The sequence below is a fragment of the Vicugna pacos genome, chromosome 36 (genome assembly GCF_048564905.1).
Source record: "Vicugna pacos chromosome 36, VicPac4, whole genome shotgun sequence".
In the NCBI taxonomy this organism is placed as follows: domain Eukaryota; kingdom Metazoa; phylum Chordata; class Mammalia; order Artiodactyla; family Camelidae; genus Vicugna; species Vicugna pacos.
Window position 1 is genome coordinate 4,137,353 of NC_133022.1, and position 17,531 is coordinate 4,154,883.

Below are 17,531 nucleotides of genomic sequence, written 5' to 3' on the forward strand. Positions count from 1 at the left end.
TGACTGAATCACCATGCTGTATGCCTGAAACTAACACAGCACTGTAAATCAACTCTAAGTTAATAAAACAGAGGGGGAATGAGGCACAGAAGTTAAGCAACTTACCCTCTGTCATAGGGTTAGCAAGTATGGAGGCCAGGATATGGCCCCAGAGGTGTAACATAATCTAAGTACCCCAACTTTTATTTATTTATATTTATTTTTATGGAAGTGTAGTGGATTTACAATGTTAGTTTCAGGTGTACAGTGGAGTGATTCAGTTACACGTATACATACATATATACATTTTCTTTTCAGGCCCTTTTCCATTATATGTTATTGGAAGAAACTGAATAGAGTTCCATGAGCTCTACAGTAGGTCCTTGTTTATCTGTTTTATGTGAAGTAACGTGTGTCTGTTAATCCCCAACTGAACTTCCTTTGATACACCTAGTCTTCATTTATAAGTTACATATATTTCTCTACCACCAATGAGCACCATTTATGAAAAAGAAACACATGTACTCACATATCCACTTTCCCTCAATATTTTGCGACTTGATGAAATGTATAATTCATGGAACGTACCTTTGTATGTTACCTAATGTTGTTTTTGAGTGGAAAAGGGAAAATCATATTTGATAAGCAGCGGAGGCCGAGGAAACCTGGGAGGGACTGAGTCTGAGTGGGGAGGGAGAGGTGGGAGACAGGGGTGAGTGACACACACTGCCAGGAGGGAGCCCAGTGGTGGTGACAGGACACAGAGGAGGGGACAACTACAGCGGCAGTAAGCTGACTATGAACTACTATGTTCTGCACATTTTTTTTCACTCTTGGCTCATGGCTTATTCCATAGTGGTGTATTATTTTAAAATGTGATTTTTCTAATTATGTCACTGCTACACGCTCATGAAAAAGACACGAGGCTTTTGAAACCTCTCATAGATGCACCCACAAAGAATGCCAGCTGCCACCTCATCACACGACATTCACCTCTGTTAACAATTTTGCCAACAGGCAGTGAGAAGAGTTAATATTCTGACTGCAGTCTGGGACCCAGGGAATTCTCTGGGACACCAAATGACATTTGCAAATCCTGTGCTGAAAGCTAATGGCAAAATACAGAAAGCCAATAGAGCAAGACCAATAATGACAGGAATTCAAGGACTGAAAGTTTGGATCACTTAACAGTCCTGCATCAGCGATACATTTCCTAATTTGACAATTGTACCAATGTTAGGTAAGAAGGTGGTCTTGTTCTTACACAATATCTGTCAAATCATTTAGTGATAAAAGAGCATAAAGTTCCCAGTTAACTCCTGAATGGGTCAGAAAGTGCAATAGGAATACACATAAATGTAGAGAGAGAGATGATGAAAAAATAAATGGAACAAAAGTGTCAGGAACTGGTAAATCTGAGTGAAAAGACATATGGGACTTTGTACTGTTCTTGCAACTTTTCTATAGATTTGAATTCTATCAAAATAAAAAGTTTTGGCCAATGACCGTTTGGGTCACCTGACCAGGTAAAGGAGTTTAGATCGCTTCACTAGGTAAGACCTGGCTGAGTCCACAGGGTGCTGAAACCACTCCCAGAAGAGAGAGGCTGTAAACTGTGAGTTCTGGCCGGCTGGCAGAAGCCCCACCAAGATGGAGTGAATTACTCGAGACTCTGTGGAAAGTCAAGAGAGAGAGGGAGTCCAGAGGCCACTCCCTGAGACTCTCAAATTCTCCCATGCTTAGTGTTACAATCAAAGGGAAAATCACTAACAGGTGTGAGGGAATGCGGGCATTCAGGGAAAGACAGGGTGGGCTGGAGACTGTAGAAGCCACAATGAGTACAAAGGCTTTGTTTATCTGTAGGGGAGTCATGGGGAGATGGGCACAAGGTACATCTTTAGATATGTTAGTTACAGAGCAGAGCCCAGCCCCACCAGGTCCCTGTTTTGGGGATAACAGACTGTCTAACAGCAGGCACGCCCAGCGTTTATAGATAGCTGAGGGCCTGGGTCATTGCTGTGCCATGAGCAGTGTGCTATCTAACACCTTAACTGTGCAAGCAAGGCATTGTCTCTGCTTTTTAGGGCCAGGAGACAGGGTTGCGGACGCACAGGTGCCTGCTTGCAAAGCAGTTACTAAGCACAGTTGTTCGTGGTGGCTGGGGTCTGTTACAATTTGTTAACCCTGTTATGGGCTCCCACAGTAAATACCAGTGACCACCAGGCAACCAGCTCAGAAGCGAGGACTGAGGGAAATGCATGCCCGCCCTTGTTACTCTTTAATACAAGGCTCCATACTTCAAAGGAGGATATCAAAGGGGGATTGTGACTGAAAAATAAATAAAACATCATCGCTCAGAGTTAGAAAAGCAGTGTATGGAACTATCTATAAGTTGAAAAACGTAGAGTCACATCTTGTACAGATTTGTGAGTGAGGTGTTGACACACAGAACTGACTTGACTCACAGACAACAATTCAACCAAGGTTTTGAGAAGGTATCACTTTCAAAAGAATCGCTTGAACTACAAGAGGCTGACTGTTCAAGACTTAAAACGGCCTTTTTGATGGCCATTCCCTAACTTCTGTAAACAGGAAGCAGGTTAGAAGTCTGCATTTGCCCAAAATAATATATTCTGCAGTGTGTTCTCATCTGTGGTTGAGGAGAAGAGTATTTTTCAGAAGATGGAGTCACGAGTCCTAGAGAACCAGGGGTTTAGAAGCCCCACCCTCAGGGCAGGGCCTGCACGTCTTCCCAGCGGGATCACAGACTTGCTGTGTCCCAGGATGGTGCTGCTCCCCCATTGTTTCCTTCTGAAAGGGAGTGTTGATTATGGTTTTCTGGATTTGTGCAGCTCTTGCTTTTGTGTCTGTGTGAGCAAGGCAGAAAAATTGTCTTTATAGTTAATAGGTTTACAGAAAAAGAAGATCCGCGTAGAGACAGTGTTAAGATGCTCACCAATCCTAGCGCTGGGGCTTTGGGATTAGCTCCTTGGAGAAGAGGGTGAGAGTAGCTCTTGTGTATGGCAAGAAAACCAAGAGGGCAACTGGGTTAGATTGTATTACTGTCAAAGTATCCCCTCTCCTGATGAGTCCATCGTCACAAGACCTCACCCTGGGCCAAGCAGCAGTTTGGGGCCAAGAAGTATTTGTAGAGATGATGTGTGCTCCTTCTGAGAAAACGCCTTATGAGCTATCAGGTGGTTGTGACGCCACCTGCTTTGTTGTGCCAAGACTGCCGTAGATATTGGCTACTGATCTACCCCACGTCCATAAGTGAAGTGGAGGGACAGGCAGACTTTGGCCAATGTTAAGCCTATGTCTCTGTTTGCCACTGAGATTTTGAGACTGTTTATCACTGCAGCACAAGGTAGGAGAATCTAACCAATGCACCAAAAAATTAGTAAGGAAGAATCCATGTCTATACCACAGGCAATAAGGCTGGTGTTAGTGGTGATAATCACTGAACATGGAAAGCAGGTATGTGATCTGTCCACTGATTCAACCAACACTTACTGAAGAAAACAACTGTATTCAGGAACTGCACTATTATTGTTATGATTTCTGATGTCCAGAAATGCACATGAGCAGGTTTTCTTATTGTGAAGCACTGGAAATTAATGATCTAAGACTAAAAGAAAAATAGCTTTGCAAGGGATATATCAAAATTACTGCATCATCGTGGGCAGCATGTGCCGCTGGGAACCAAGCATAAAAGTACGCAGGGTAGTTCAGGTGAGAGTCGAGAATCTGTCATTCAGTCTGGTAGTTATTTGGAAGGATGCCCCACATAGGCAGCTTGCAGATCAATCTGCAGAAGGCCTAGCCAGTATGTCTTTTCCTCATGGATTTGAGGTTCTGTGGGTCACATGAATACACACGGGTTTAGCAGGTCCCAAGGAAAGAGCCATGAATTCCCATAAGCTAAAAAGCAGTTGGTTGGCTTAGAAGAAGTCCAATGGCATCCCTCATTCTTATACTAACATCCTTTTGAAAGAGACAACAAACAGAGAGGGCCCCAAACTGATGTAAGACACACAGCATGTGTGGAGGTGATGAAGCTCAGTGCCCTAGTGAGTGTGAGATAAATGGACATCGTGGCACAGAGACCAGCAAGTTGTGACATTTGGTGAAATCCTAAAGAGGGAAATGCTCATGTGGCCAAACATCAATATACTTCTATTAGCTCATTTATATAAGACAGTGGATTGAATGACTGAATTAAAAACACACAAAGAGCAGACCCCATTTTGATTTTGCAAAAAGAATTATTAGAAAATATAATTTTGTAATGTGGGTGGTACTAAGGGGACTGCAGACAAAGCTACTAGGCAAGTTCCAGGGACTTAAATACAAACTGCAGAGAGAGGTTTTCTTTAAGGATTGAGGTGAGAATCTGGGGACTCAGGAAGAGACATTGGTGTTATTTAGGAGAAACAGACACTCTGAGAGGAATTTCATAAGTTCCATTACTGTAAACAAAGTAGCATGAAGAGAAAGAAGACAGACTGGAGGAGATCAAGATGGTGAAGTGGGAGGTCAAGGAGCTCACCGCCCCCCACCCCCCAGACACAACTAAAATATACGTCTGCGTGTGGAGCAGCTCTCACTGAAAACAAACTGGAGACAGGCAGAAAGACTCTTCTAGAACCAAGGCTGTAGAAAAGGATCCACACAGAGGTAGGTGGGGAGGGAGGGGAAGCAATCAGTTTGGGACCCAACTCCTAGCAAGTGACACAGAAGAGGAGGGATGTCATGGCCGTGGACTCCTCCCTGGAGAATGAGGGGTCCAAGCACATATTGGGCACCCAAGCTGTGGGGTCCGACACCAGAAGGCAAGTCCCCTTAGCTGGTTTGAAAACTGGTGGGACTTACAGGAGGGCTGTAAGAAGCCTAGACTCTGCTCTTGGAGAATGGGTACACACAATTGCTTACTCTCCAGAGCAATCTGCAGAGGAAGTGGACTGAAACTGCCCGGGGCTCTGGCTGGTGTCCTGGGATGGCCCCAGCACCTCTCCTGGCCACACTGGGCATGCACTCCAGCCCCTCTTGCTCCAGGGCAGCTTCTCACTAGGGTGATGGCTGCTGTCACTGAGGGGAGTGAGCATTTGGAGGGGATGGGGCTGACTGAGACCCTGCACTGCATCTAAACTGGGCAAGGACAGCTGTTGCTGGAGCTTAGAGAGTGGCAGATCAGGACCAGCCTGGAGCTCTGCCTGATATGCTGGGACCCAGTGTCTGCTCCAGCCCCTCTTGTTCCAATCCTGCACCCCACGGGGGCAAAGGTGCCATTGCTGGGAGTGGGGAGAGTGCATGTAGATGGATTAGGACCAGTTTGGACCCTACCCTTATGACTTCTGCTCCAGCAACTTGGGACCAGGAAGCTGTGACTCCCACTGAGTAGCAGAGAAGCCCTGGCTCACACCTGCCTCTGGCTCTAGCCCCTCCATCTCCAGCCCCACCTCCCACCAAGGTGATAGCTGCTATCACCCCTGAGGGGAATATGTGACCCATACGCACTCCAGATCCTGCTCCCCGCCAAAGCCACCGGGTCCAAAGGCTGCAGAGGGAAGCTAGCACACAAGGACACTACTTCAGTACCAGGAGAGGTCACTGCTCCTTCTAATTTCATAAAGACAGAGTAAGCTCAACAAAATGAGAAGACAGAGAAATTTCTTTCAAACAAAAGAACAAGAATAAATCCCTGAAAGAAACGACAAATGAAACAGATAAGTAATCTACCAGGTAAAGAGTTCAAAGCATTAGTAATAAGAATGCTAAGTGAACTTGGGAAAAGAATGGATGAAAACAGTGAAAATTTTAACCAGGAAAATATAAAAAAAGAAAATATAAAGAAGAATCAGTCAGAGCCGAAGAATAAAGTAATTGAAAACAAACAAACAAACAAACAAACAAACACTGGAAGGAATTAACATCAAAGTCATACAGAAAAATAGAGAAATATTTTGATCTGAAATTTAGAATAATGGAAATCATTCAGTCAGAATAGCAAGAAGAAAAACAAATTAAAAAAAATTGAAGACCGTTTACGGGACCACTGAGACAACATCATGTGAACTAACAAGTGTGGTACAGGGGTCCCAGGAGGAGAAGAGAGGGCAAAAAGTGTAGAAAATGAATTTGATGAAATTATGGCTGAAAATTCCCAAAGCTGAAGAAAGAAACAAATTTCCAGGTTCAGGAATCTCAGAGAGTCCAAAACAAGATGAACCAAAAGAGACTCACGCCAAGACATGTCACATTTAAATTGGTAAATAATTAACTTAAGTAGAGAATTTTAAAGGCAGCAGGAGAAAAACAGAGTCACATAGAGGGAACTCCCAAGGCCATCAGCAGATTTTTCTGCAGAAGCTTTTCAGGCCTGAGGGGAGTGGCATGTTACATGTAAAGTGCTGACAAACCCACAGCCAACATCATACCCAACAGTCGAAAGCCAAAAGCTTTTCACTTCTTACAAGGAGCAAGGATGCCCAATTTTGCCACTTACATTTAACATAGTGCTGGACCACAGTGCTAGCCAGAGCAGAAAAGAAAAAGATACAAAATGTATCCAAATTGGAATGCAGGAAGTAAAATTGTCATTATTCACAGATGACATGATACTATATGTATAAAACCCTAAAATCTCCACCCAAAAAGTTATTAAAATGAATAAATGAATTCAGTAAAGTTGTAGGATACAAGATTAATATACAGAAATCTGTTGCTTTTCTATACACAAATAATCAACTATCAGAAAGAGAAATCAAGAAATCAACCCCATTTAAAATCAGAAGAAGAAGAACAACAACAAAAAAACACCTAGGAATAAACTTAACCAAGGAGGAAAAAGACCTATACTCTGAAAGCTATGAAACACTGAAGAAGGAAACTGAAGTTGATATAAATAAATGAAAAGATAGCCAGTGTTCATGGATTGAAATGGTTAATACTGTTAAAATATTTAAACTACCCAAAGCAATCTACAGAATTAATGCAATCCCTATCAAAATATTCATGACAGTTTTTACAGGAATAGAACAAATAACCCTAAAATTTAAACAAAACACACACACACACACACACACACAAACTCAAGAGCCAAGGCAATCTTGAGAAAAAGAACAAAGCTGGAAGCATCACACTCCCTGTCTTCAAACTATACTACAAAGATACAGTCATCAAAAAAAGTTTGGTGCTGGCACAAAAACAGAGAAGTAGATCAGTGCAACAGAACGGAGAGCCCAGAAACAAACTCACACACTTGGTCAATTAATCCATGAAAAATGAAGCATGGGTATTCATTGGGGAAAAGACAGTCTCTTCGTTAAGTGGTGCTGGGACACCTGGACAGCTACAGGTAAATGAAACTAGAACATTTCACAGCATATACAATAATAAACTCAAAATGGCTTAAAGACCTAAACATAAGACTAGAAGCCATAAAATTCCTACAAACATTAGGCAGATAATCTTTGGCATATATCACAGCAATATGTTTTTGGTATCTGTCTCCTCAGCAAAGGAAATGAAAGCAAAATAAATGATGGGATCTAAATAAACTTAAAAGATTTTGCATAGCAAAGGCAAACATTAACAAAATGAAAAGACAACCTACTGAGTGGGAGAAAGTATTTCCAAATAATATGATAGATAAAGGGTCAATATCTGAAATATATAAACAGCTCATACAACTCAAAAGTCAACTAAACCCAAACAACCCAATCAATAAAATGGGCAGAAGATCTGATGGACATTTTTCCAAAGGGGACAAGCAGATGCCAACAGGCACTGAAAAGGTGCTCAGCAACACTCCTCATCAGGGAAATGCAAATCAAAACCACAGTGGGATATCACCTCGCACCTGTCAGAATGGCTAGAGTCAGTAAGACCACAAATCAAAAATGCTGCTCAGGATTTAGAGAAAAAGGAAAAGATATGCACACATCTCAGTATTCATAGCAGCCTGATTTACAGTTATCAAGATATGGAAGCAACCTAAGTGTCTGTCAACAAATGAATGGATAAAGAAGATGTGGTATAAGTATACACACACACACACACACACACACACACACACACACTGGACTATTTTTCATTTATGAAAAGATTGAAACTTTGCCATTTGCAACAGGCAGTATAGATGGATCTGGAGGGTATTATGCCTACTGAACTAAGACAGAGAAAGTCAAGTATTGTATGTAGAATCACACATACGTGGAATCTAAAAAATAAAGCAAGCAAACTGGTGAATATAACAACACAGAAACAGACTCACAGATATAGAGAACAAAATCATGGTTACCAATGGGGGAGGGGAGGGGAGGGCATGATAGGGCAGGAGATAAGAGACACAGCTACTAGGGATGAAATAAATAAGATAGCAGGGTACACTGTACGACACAGGCAATGTAGCCAATATTTTATACTAACTTTAAGTGGACTGTAACCTATAAAAGAATTGAATCACTATGTTGTACACCTAAAGCTAGTAAAATCTCCACAGATATTTTTAAATGTCAGAGAAGAATACATAAGTTGGTTACTTACAAATGCAACAAATTGCTGAACTATCAGACTTTCACAATGCAATACAGGTGGAGAGCGGATCTTTCAGTGTATACTGTTGTTCCACAGCATTTCATGTCAGACAGCCTTTTGGCAGTAAATAATAGTACTCATATCTATTCTCAGTTAGCTTTTTATGTATTTACAGGTGATAAGAACTAAGGAAAAGCTTCTTGCAGTGTGAAAAGACTCAAAGCTAATAACAGCCTTTTGCCCCAAGTCAAGGCTCTGCTCTGTGCACAACAGTAGAAAGACACGTGGTCTAGTAGGTATCACTTCTGACCTCTTCCTTAGACTGTACTTCATCATGAGTTTCTACTCCAAAAATAGTGGGATATAACGAATGTTCAGCAACAAATAAAAAGGTTATGAAGACCAGAGAGCTGTCCTTACCCTCCCCTTTACAACGAACGAATCCATTACACTTCTGCTTTGAAGAGTAAAGCAATGTATGTCAAAATCATTTTGGAGGCAACAACATAAAAACAGGGTCACAAATTTCTTTCTAAGTGTCCTTGATTTCTTGCTTCACTCTAAAAAAACAAACACAAAACCCAAAAACTGAAAATCAGAGTGATGTAGGGTGGGTGCAGTTTATGCAATAAAGACGAAGCAAAGAGCTAAGTCGAAGCCTTTCGTCTCTAAATCAGAAAAGATGCAAGTTAACATATTTCAGGGTTATATAAAATTTATATAATAGGTATGTGTATGTGTTTTGTTTTCCACTTTACCTGACTTTTCTAATTAAGCTATGACTTTTCTAGCCTGGTATTGTCAAATAATGCGATCTATAAAACACATCGCTGGCTGCCGCGGAGAGAGCGCGCCCAGCCCGCCGTGATACCCGCGAGCTCAGGGCGCCTCCTCTCGCCGCGGCCCCGGGCCCGGTCCGGCCGCCCCGCATCTGCTACTGGGGCTGCTGAGCTGGAGCGGGCGCTGGGGCGCGCGGGCACAGGAGCTGGGGGTGGGGGGGGTGCAGCGTCGGACAGGTCCCCCCCAGCCGATGGCGGGGACGGGCAGGACCCGCACGCCAAGCACCTGTACACGGGCACGGGCACGCGCGGCATCCAGAGCGCCGCGCACTGCGTCATGTTCTCCGCGCCCTGGTAACTGGCTGCACCGCCGGCCTGGGGCTCCACGGGCGTGGATGGGGCCGGGGCCCCGCACTGTGCACTGGGGGGCGCGGGGAGGCGCGGGGTGGGCGGGCGCGGTCCGGGACGGAAGGGGAGAGGGCTGTCCCTGAGGGCCCAACCGTTAAAGGCCGTCCCTCAGGCTCCTGTAACCCCCACCCTTCCCCGCTATACTCGCACCCAGGGAAGGGGAGGGGGTCGTCGCCCCTCGTGGTAGCCGGGAGCCCAGAACCCACCTGTGCCCCGCGCCCAGCCTCCAACTTCTGCGCAGGGGGGAGGCAGCGGCCTGATGTGAGGCTGGGACCCGGGGACCATGTGCGGCCGCCCAGCAACCGGGGGTCCGGCATGGACATTTGGACTTTGGATCCCCTTAGCTCGCCGCCAGGCAGATCCCCAGATTGAGGGTTTAATTGCAAACCAGGAACTCGCGAAGGCATGATTTCCCACTCTGTGCGTTCCTGAGGTGGGAAGAGGGTGCCTGCATTCCCCCGAGTTCTGGAGGCCCCGCCACAGCTCCACGTGGGAGGGAAGCTGTGCTTTTGGTGACAGGACCCACTGGCCCTGGACCCAAGGCTGTCCTCTGGCACCTGCTCCCCTCTGCTCTCTTGGAGCCTGGTCATCTGCAAAGTGTAAGATGGGAAAGGTCACCACCTTGAATTTACGGCCCCTCCTAGCATGGCTCTCAGGTGGGGCTTCAGTGTGTGCTCCCTGCCAACCCCAGAGGCCCTGTCCTGGGACTTGTCCTAGGAGAAGGACTTCCTGCCATTCACACCTGCACGGGGAGTGAACGCCTTGCTCTCAGGGCCTAGATGCCCGGGATGAAGGAGGGTCCCCGTGGGCCAAGCCGACAGCCAGTCTCGCGGCCCAAGGCTGTTTGCAGACTTACGCAGAACTTGGCAGCCCTCCCCAGAGCGGGAGGGGCCCCTTGAGATGTGCCGAAGGGAAGCAGGAAGGGATGGAGAGCAGACGCCCAAGGGAAGCAGCCTGTTCAGAAAACGCGCTGGTGGAGGGTGGAGGAAGCGTTTCCTCTTTCTCCCCATATTTTGGCTCTTATTTCAGTTCATTTGGAGTTAAATCAACACGTTTTGGTCAGGGCCAGAGCTGTCATTTATTAACAATGTACTATGGTATCCATTGTATTTCAAGTTCGCAAGAACAAACCGACTTGAATTTTTAGACCTGCCAGTGGTATAGAGAATAACTTTTTGGCATAAAATAACTGATACGGATAATTTCTTTGTGAAGGATTATTCTCAGAATAGCTATTCCAACTAAATATACTAGTTAACGGGAGCCAATTTCAGTGGAATAAATCTGTCCAGGTTTTTTTTTTTTTTTAAAAGAGTAGCTGTCATGTAGACATAGTAAGTCCATAAAAAAAAAAAAAGAAAACAAAAAACAATCAAAAAAACTCATTGCTGGCAGACCTGAAGTGAGGCTGGAGCTTCACACAGTGGTGGCAGATTATAAATTGGTCAAAGGTTTTTAGAAAACAAAATGCCCTTGGAAATATTAGTACATTTTGAGCATTTCTAGGCATATCTCCTAAGGAAATAATTCCTTAAAATTTAGAGAAAAGATTTCATGTAAAAATGTTTACAGCCAACCATGTGTATACATCATGACAAATCAGTGGAATAAATGATGGTGGCAGAGGTAACACACACACACACAGATCTAGACATATGATCAAATTTTATGCAGTTATTGAAGTAAATGGAATATTAAACAGCATAGAAAAAGTCCTAAAATAATGTTTAGATGATAGAATAGGTTACAAACCTGTATATTGAAAATTATTCCAGTAAATGTAATAATAATTTGGAGAAACATCACCAAAACATATTGTTGGATGCTAAATGATTTTCTCTTACTTTTCTTCATAAGCTTTTACTCTTTCTCACAATTTTTAGGTGTATAATGTTTTTGAATCAGAAAAAAACCTAAGGTTTGAAATTATTTTATATTACAATTGTGTGAAAAAACATCTTGATAGCTTTATTCAAATGAATAATTAGACATTTTTCTAAATTTAACATTTTCCCCCAGTCTGAGAACATTTTGCACTGAGAAGTTTGGGAAGGAGGTGCAGATTTTCTGAAAAATAATTTTTATTCTCTGTAGGACCTTGTCTCTGTAAGCCTAGGTAAGATATTCTAGAACAGAAAGAATATGTGTCAAAACTTTGTACCAGGAGCAACTAGTATAGATTAAGAACAAAGAAAGTAGAATTAAGAGCTCTTCCAAGACTTCTAATAATGAATAGCTCCGTTTCCTCTTTTGTAAAATGAGGGATTTTGACTGTTTAATCTACATATATATTCTTTCATTTCTGACAGAGCATGCTTCTACCGTATTATCTCCAAAAACTGTAATTAGTTTCCAAATTTGCCTCTGCATAAATAGTCCCTCTGGAGTTACTGCTGTGGGGGGAGGATGAAAATCCTGGTGCCTTATGAATGCTCTTCATTGCACAGCCTTTTCCCCTGTGGCCCACAGTCTCCTTCCAAATTTCTCAATCTCACCTTTCAGAAGTTTTTACTTTTACAAGAAGTGGAATTATTTTAAACGAACCATTTGTTTAAGCTTCAAGAAATTATCATTTTGATTTCCAACCACATAATTTTATTCTTGCTGTTTCACTTTGCTTTGTCTTCCTTCAGATACGGGAGCAGAGCGCATTTCCCTCCTTGTGTCAATTATTTTTCATTCCAGTCACTAATTGGTGACTGTTGGGGGCTCCACATGTGTTTCCCATAAAGTTGCCTGGTGTGAAGTTCCTCTGGTGTGAAATGACAGACTCCTTGAAAGTTAAAGACAAGGTGCTTGCACTTTGTCTAAAAACAGACATAACTGGAATGAACAGAAATTTACAGCAGCCGAGGGTACATCCTAACAGCAAACCGTGCAGTCGTGGATGAAGGAACAGTGGTCAAGAGCAACTCTCTCCACAGAGAGATTCCAAAAAACAGCACATAACTTCTCTAAAAAGCCTCGCTCTCCCCCCAACCACACTCATGCTTTTTAAACTCAGCCCCAGGACCCCTCACCACTCTAATCTCCTTCCCATCTCTTCCTTTTTCGAGGGAGAACCCATCTTACGGTGCCCCAGCCCCACACCCGCAGCCCCTGAGCCATCACCCGTAGTAATGCCCAAAAAACCCCAGGAGTGACAGCTGCCAGACAACAAAGCCGTCCTCCTGGGAAGAAGTGGGCAGAGAAGAGGGCACACACCGGTTAGTGGTGGCTTAGTTATTTCCTTTTCTCTCGTCCCCTCAGGGACATGAATGCTGGTTTTGCTGCTGCTGCCCTGGCTACGGTTCCTTCCAACTTCTGTCTCCTCATCACACGGTCACGATGCTGAAAACAGCAGCGTGGTGACCAGATGATATAATGGCCCCAGTGGGGCTGTGGGCACCATCCAGCCTGGTGCAGGCAGCGCAGAGACTGGACAGCTGTTGAGAATTTTACAGTTTTACGAAAGACACTAAATTTATTTTGCTTTCTGCTGTCACTGCATAGTGTCAATGACAACTTACCCTCATGCGGGGCCACCATGTACACCAACCCCACTGGGGGTCACTAGTGCCTGGAGTCTACACTCGCCCCTGTTAACTAGGGTCTGTGATTCTCCAACTATGTGGGGAAAACAGAGATGTCAGGGGAGGAAGTAACCACGTGCTTCACTTCATGCAAGGCCGCCTTCTGTCTGGTGTTGAGTTGTGTCTACTCAGTGCTTCCTGCCCGCAAAGAACTCAGCTTATTTATTGAGTTAATCGGTTTCATTTTGGGGAGGAAGAGGTAATTATGTTTGTTTGTTTATTTAATGGAGGCACTGGGGATTGAACTGAGACCTCGTGCATGCTAAGCATGTGCTCTACCACTGAGCTACAGCCTCCCCCAAAACTCAGTTTTTTAATCTTCTGTTTATATTGAAATATCCCAACACACGTACAACCAAATGGCTTGCTACTTGCTTTGCACCTTAACACGGTATGGACATTTTCACAGACTTTTTTTTTTTTATTTGAATAGGGATAGCGTGACAAAAAACAGTAGTTTTTGTTTTATTTTTTGCCTCGGTGACACAGGTCTATCTAGAGACTTGCTTGCTATGGAAGATTTGTTACAAACAGTAGTGTGGAAGTGTGGGGGTGTGTGTGTAAATTTGTTGGGCCTTTTTCTTTTTTTCTTCCTTAAACCCTATTTTCCACCTTTGATGAGCCAGGAAAGAGTAAATTCCTCATAGACCAATAGCTCTTCTACATGTAGGCGATTTATAAAGTGTGAATTGGAGGTGTTGTGCCCATATAGAAATGGACTTCTTTAAGCTGAAATGTTTTTAATTTTAAAAATCTTCTTCAGAAAATGTTTGCCATGTTTGTGTTTACATTTCAATAAATGAGGAGAAATACAATTTTCATTTCTGTCTTATTTTTGTGAAAAAGTGCCCTTTGAGATGTAGTCTTTTTTTCTGCCCATCTGAGAATTTTAACTTGTGTCACAAGTATTGGAATTTAGCATGTAGAATCCAGAAGTTGCCTTAGAGATGCAAGGCTTGTCACATGTCTCCCAACAGGGTCAGAATTTTATTTTATTCTGCAGTCAGCAACGTGAGAACAGTTAACCTGCAAGTTACCAAGCAGTAAGACTTCTCTTACGATATGCTGTTTGATTTGGATATGGAATACTAGGAAGTAAATTGTAGCTCAGGGGTAGAGCCCGTGCTTAGCATGCACGAGGTCCTGGGTTCAATCCCCAGTACCTCTGTTAAATATAATAATAAATAAATAAGCCTAATTACCTCCCCCCAGAAAACAAAGCACTGACCTCCTAGGTCCACTCGAGCTGCAGTGTGAGCGCGGGCAAGCCCTCCGAGCCGAGCCTCCATGCTGACATCTATGCTGCCCAGCAGGCCCTGCGCACCAGGTGAGATCTGCACTGCAGTGGGATAGGGGAGGGCAGGCAAGCATTGCCTTACAGGTGATCAGACCAGGTGAAACCAGGTGGTTGCAAGGTGCGCCCCTCAGGCACTCAGGCTGGCTTCCTTGGGGAGGGAGGAAGCCCAAGGGGGTGGGCCTGTAGGAAAGGGAGCCTGTTTGTGGCCACCCTGGGCCACAGGGCAAGGCCTGGCCTTGTGTGTTCTCTGTGTGGTGACAGCCAAGTGCAGGGAGGTGGGTGGTCGGTCTTCAAGCCTCCCTGGGGCTGGCCCCTCCTGGGAGCCCCTTGCCTGAGCGGAGGCGGTAACAGGGCCTGGCACTGGTCCCCATAGGAGTGGAGGCTCCACCTGGATGGAGAGGGGTGGGTGTGGGCCCCTCCCAGTTCAGGAGGTGGTGTGTGAGGCCTGTGTGAAAGGGCTCAGCCCCACCCCCCAACCAGGCTGTGGTAGCTCTTGAGGGCTGGGTAGGTGGAGCAGGGCCTCTGTGTCAGGTGCTGGTAATGGATCATGGTCACATCCTGAGGGCAGGGCTCCTCTGGGCCTGGAAGGCTCCCTTGGGCAGCTTAGTACCCAGCACAGACTTGGTGGCTGGTGGGAGGTCGGCGAGCAGAAGCTGGGTCCTCCGCGGGCACGGTGTCCAGCACACACCCACGGGCCTGACTCAAGACAGGGCCATTGTGGTCTGGTCTACACCTCATTCCCTGGACCCCACCGCCCTGGTCATGCAGACCCTGGTGGACCCTTCCACCCCTGTGCTCACTCACCGAAGCACAGTGGCTCCGTCTCAACCAGCGTGTGCAGAGTGCAGAGTGTGGCCCTGCGCCCCAGGCTGCTCTAGAGGGAGACGCACCCAGCCCCCACCCTCCTGGAGACTGCGCCCTCTGCCTCCACAGGGCTGGCTGCCCCAGCTCTGCCCTGCCTGGCCCACTGGCGCGACCAGCCCGTGCCAGGACCAAAGCCCATCTGCCCTGGGGAGGCAGGGGCCCTGGTGCCATAGTGATGCCCTAGCTGTCCCTGATGCAGGCCCTAAGAGTGGGGTCCCCTGGCAGTGGGGACCTGTGCTGGGTGGCATGGTGCACTTATGTGTCCAACCTCGGCCGCTTCAGCCTGTCGCCGCTGGCTCGGCGGGGGGGTCACTGCAGAATCACACCCCACATAGGGATGAGAGTTCTGAGTTCCATCTGTTGGTCCTTCTACCAGCCTTGACCTCCAGAGACCAAATCCCTCAGCCCCAACAGCTGAGAATAAGCAGGAGGGAGGGAGGCTTGGGCCCAGGCCATGATCCGGGGCTGGGGAGGCCTGGAAGAGCCAAACTATCCGGCACCTGCCACGTTTGTCCAGGTGGAGATGGCCAGGTTGCAGCTGGGGGTCCCTGCCTGGAGCTGGGTGATTGGAATGGGCCAGGGCTTGGCACAGCGGTGCTCACAGCGAACCAGAGAGCCGGCCTGGGAGGAACAGCCAGGGTAGTGGGCACAAGGCCAAATGGCATCCCCGAGGCCTGGAGGTTTGTCTGGGGGTTTGGGCCAGAGGACAGGGACAGTGCAGATGGTCCCTGGGTGGACAGGGAGATGGACAGTCTGGTTGCCCAGGTGAGATACAGCCCTTCCCTGGCCACTGAGAGGAGAGGCTCCTTTGGGATCAGGGTCATGGGTGTGTGGGAGGAAGGCCACAGAGACCTCCAGCACTGGAAGGTGGTGAATGGTCCTCGTGTGGTCAGGAAGGAGCACCTGGTGGTATGGTGCTGGATCAGCCGTGCTGGTGTGGGGCTAGGGGAGCTTGGGGTGGCGGGTGGGCCCCAGGACCTGGCCACTGGTAGGGGAGGGGCCCAGAGAAGGAGGTGGCGGCCACCCATTTTCTCTCAGGAGCCGTTGTTCCTGCTCACCTGAGTTGTACTAACCTAACTGGGTATGGGGACACTGAGGGGTTGCAAACTCGCTGAGGCATCAGAGGATACAGCTGCCTCCAATCGCCACCCCACAGCTTGCGAAGAGGGTGGATGAGGGTGGGGGTGAGGGCTGCTGAAAGACACGCCCCCTTCCAGTGCGACCAGGAAGGGCTGTCCAGTTCAGAACAGCAGAGACAGGAAAGTCCCAAGCAGGTTCTGCATGTGGCCCTGGTCAGGCATGTGTAGGGGTGGGGATAGCTGGATGACCAGGAGGAGCGGGTGGGGCCCTTACAGGTGCACTGCCCAGGTGTGATCAAGTAGATACTCTCTAAGAAACTGCAGAGTGGGGTGGCTGTCGGCCAGCTCCCCTCACACCTATCTGGGTTCTACCTCCTGTATTGGTCCGACCGCCTCCTTGGTGTTGGGGTTGGGGATCAGGGGAGGGTCCTGGGCCGAGCCTAAGCGTGGAGAATAGGGGACTGCCCCAGGAGGGCGGGCAGTGGGAGGGGTGTGCACGTGTTGTGTCCCAGCTGATCCTGCCCCCACCGCTGCCAGGTACGGCATCAGCCGGGACAGCAACATCCTGTAGGGGCAGAGCATCCGCACGGTGCCCGCCGTGGACCTGGCTTCGCGCTATGAGTGCGCCACGGTGGTGCTGCACCTCGGGCATGCGTATGGCCTTCCCTGACACCAAGAAGACCTACTACTTAGACGCGTTCCCCAAGTGAGCGCGGGGCGGGGACCCAGGGGGCGGGGCCTCAGCGGGGGTGGGGCGCGGAGGCCTAACGTGACTCCCAGACCGCACAGCATGGAGAAGGGGCCCAAGCTGACGTCGCTGGTGCTCATCATCCACGGGTTGGAAGACGAGGTGGCCGACTTCTTGCACGGGCTGGCGCTCTACGAGTGCTGCCCCAAGGCCGTGGAGCCTCTGTGGGTGGGGGCCTCTGGGCACAACGACATCCAGCTCCACAGCCAGAACCTGGAGTGCCTGCGCCGCTGCATCTCCCAGGAGCTGCCCAGCCGGCGCGCCTAG

The 17,531-nt window shown here is 47.1% G+C and overlaps 1 pseudogene; it reads left to right on the plus strand.

Annotated features, from left to right (window-relative positions):
* Positions 1-4,731: 4,731 nt before the first annotated feature.
* LOC140691640 (alpha/beta hydrolase domain-containing protein 17A-like) lies at positions 4,732-17,531 on the plus strand (annotated as a pseudogene).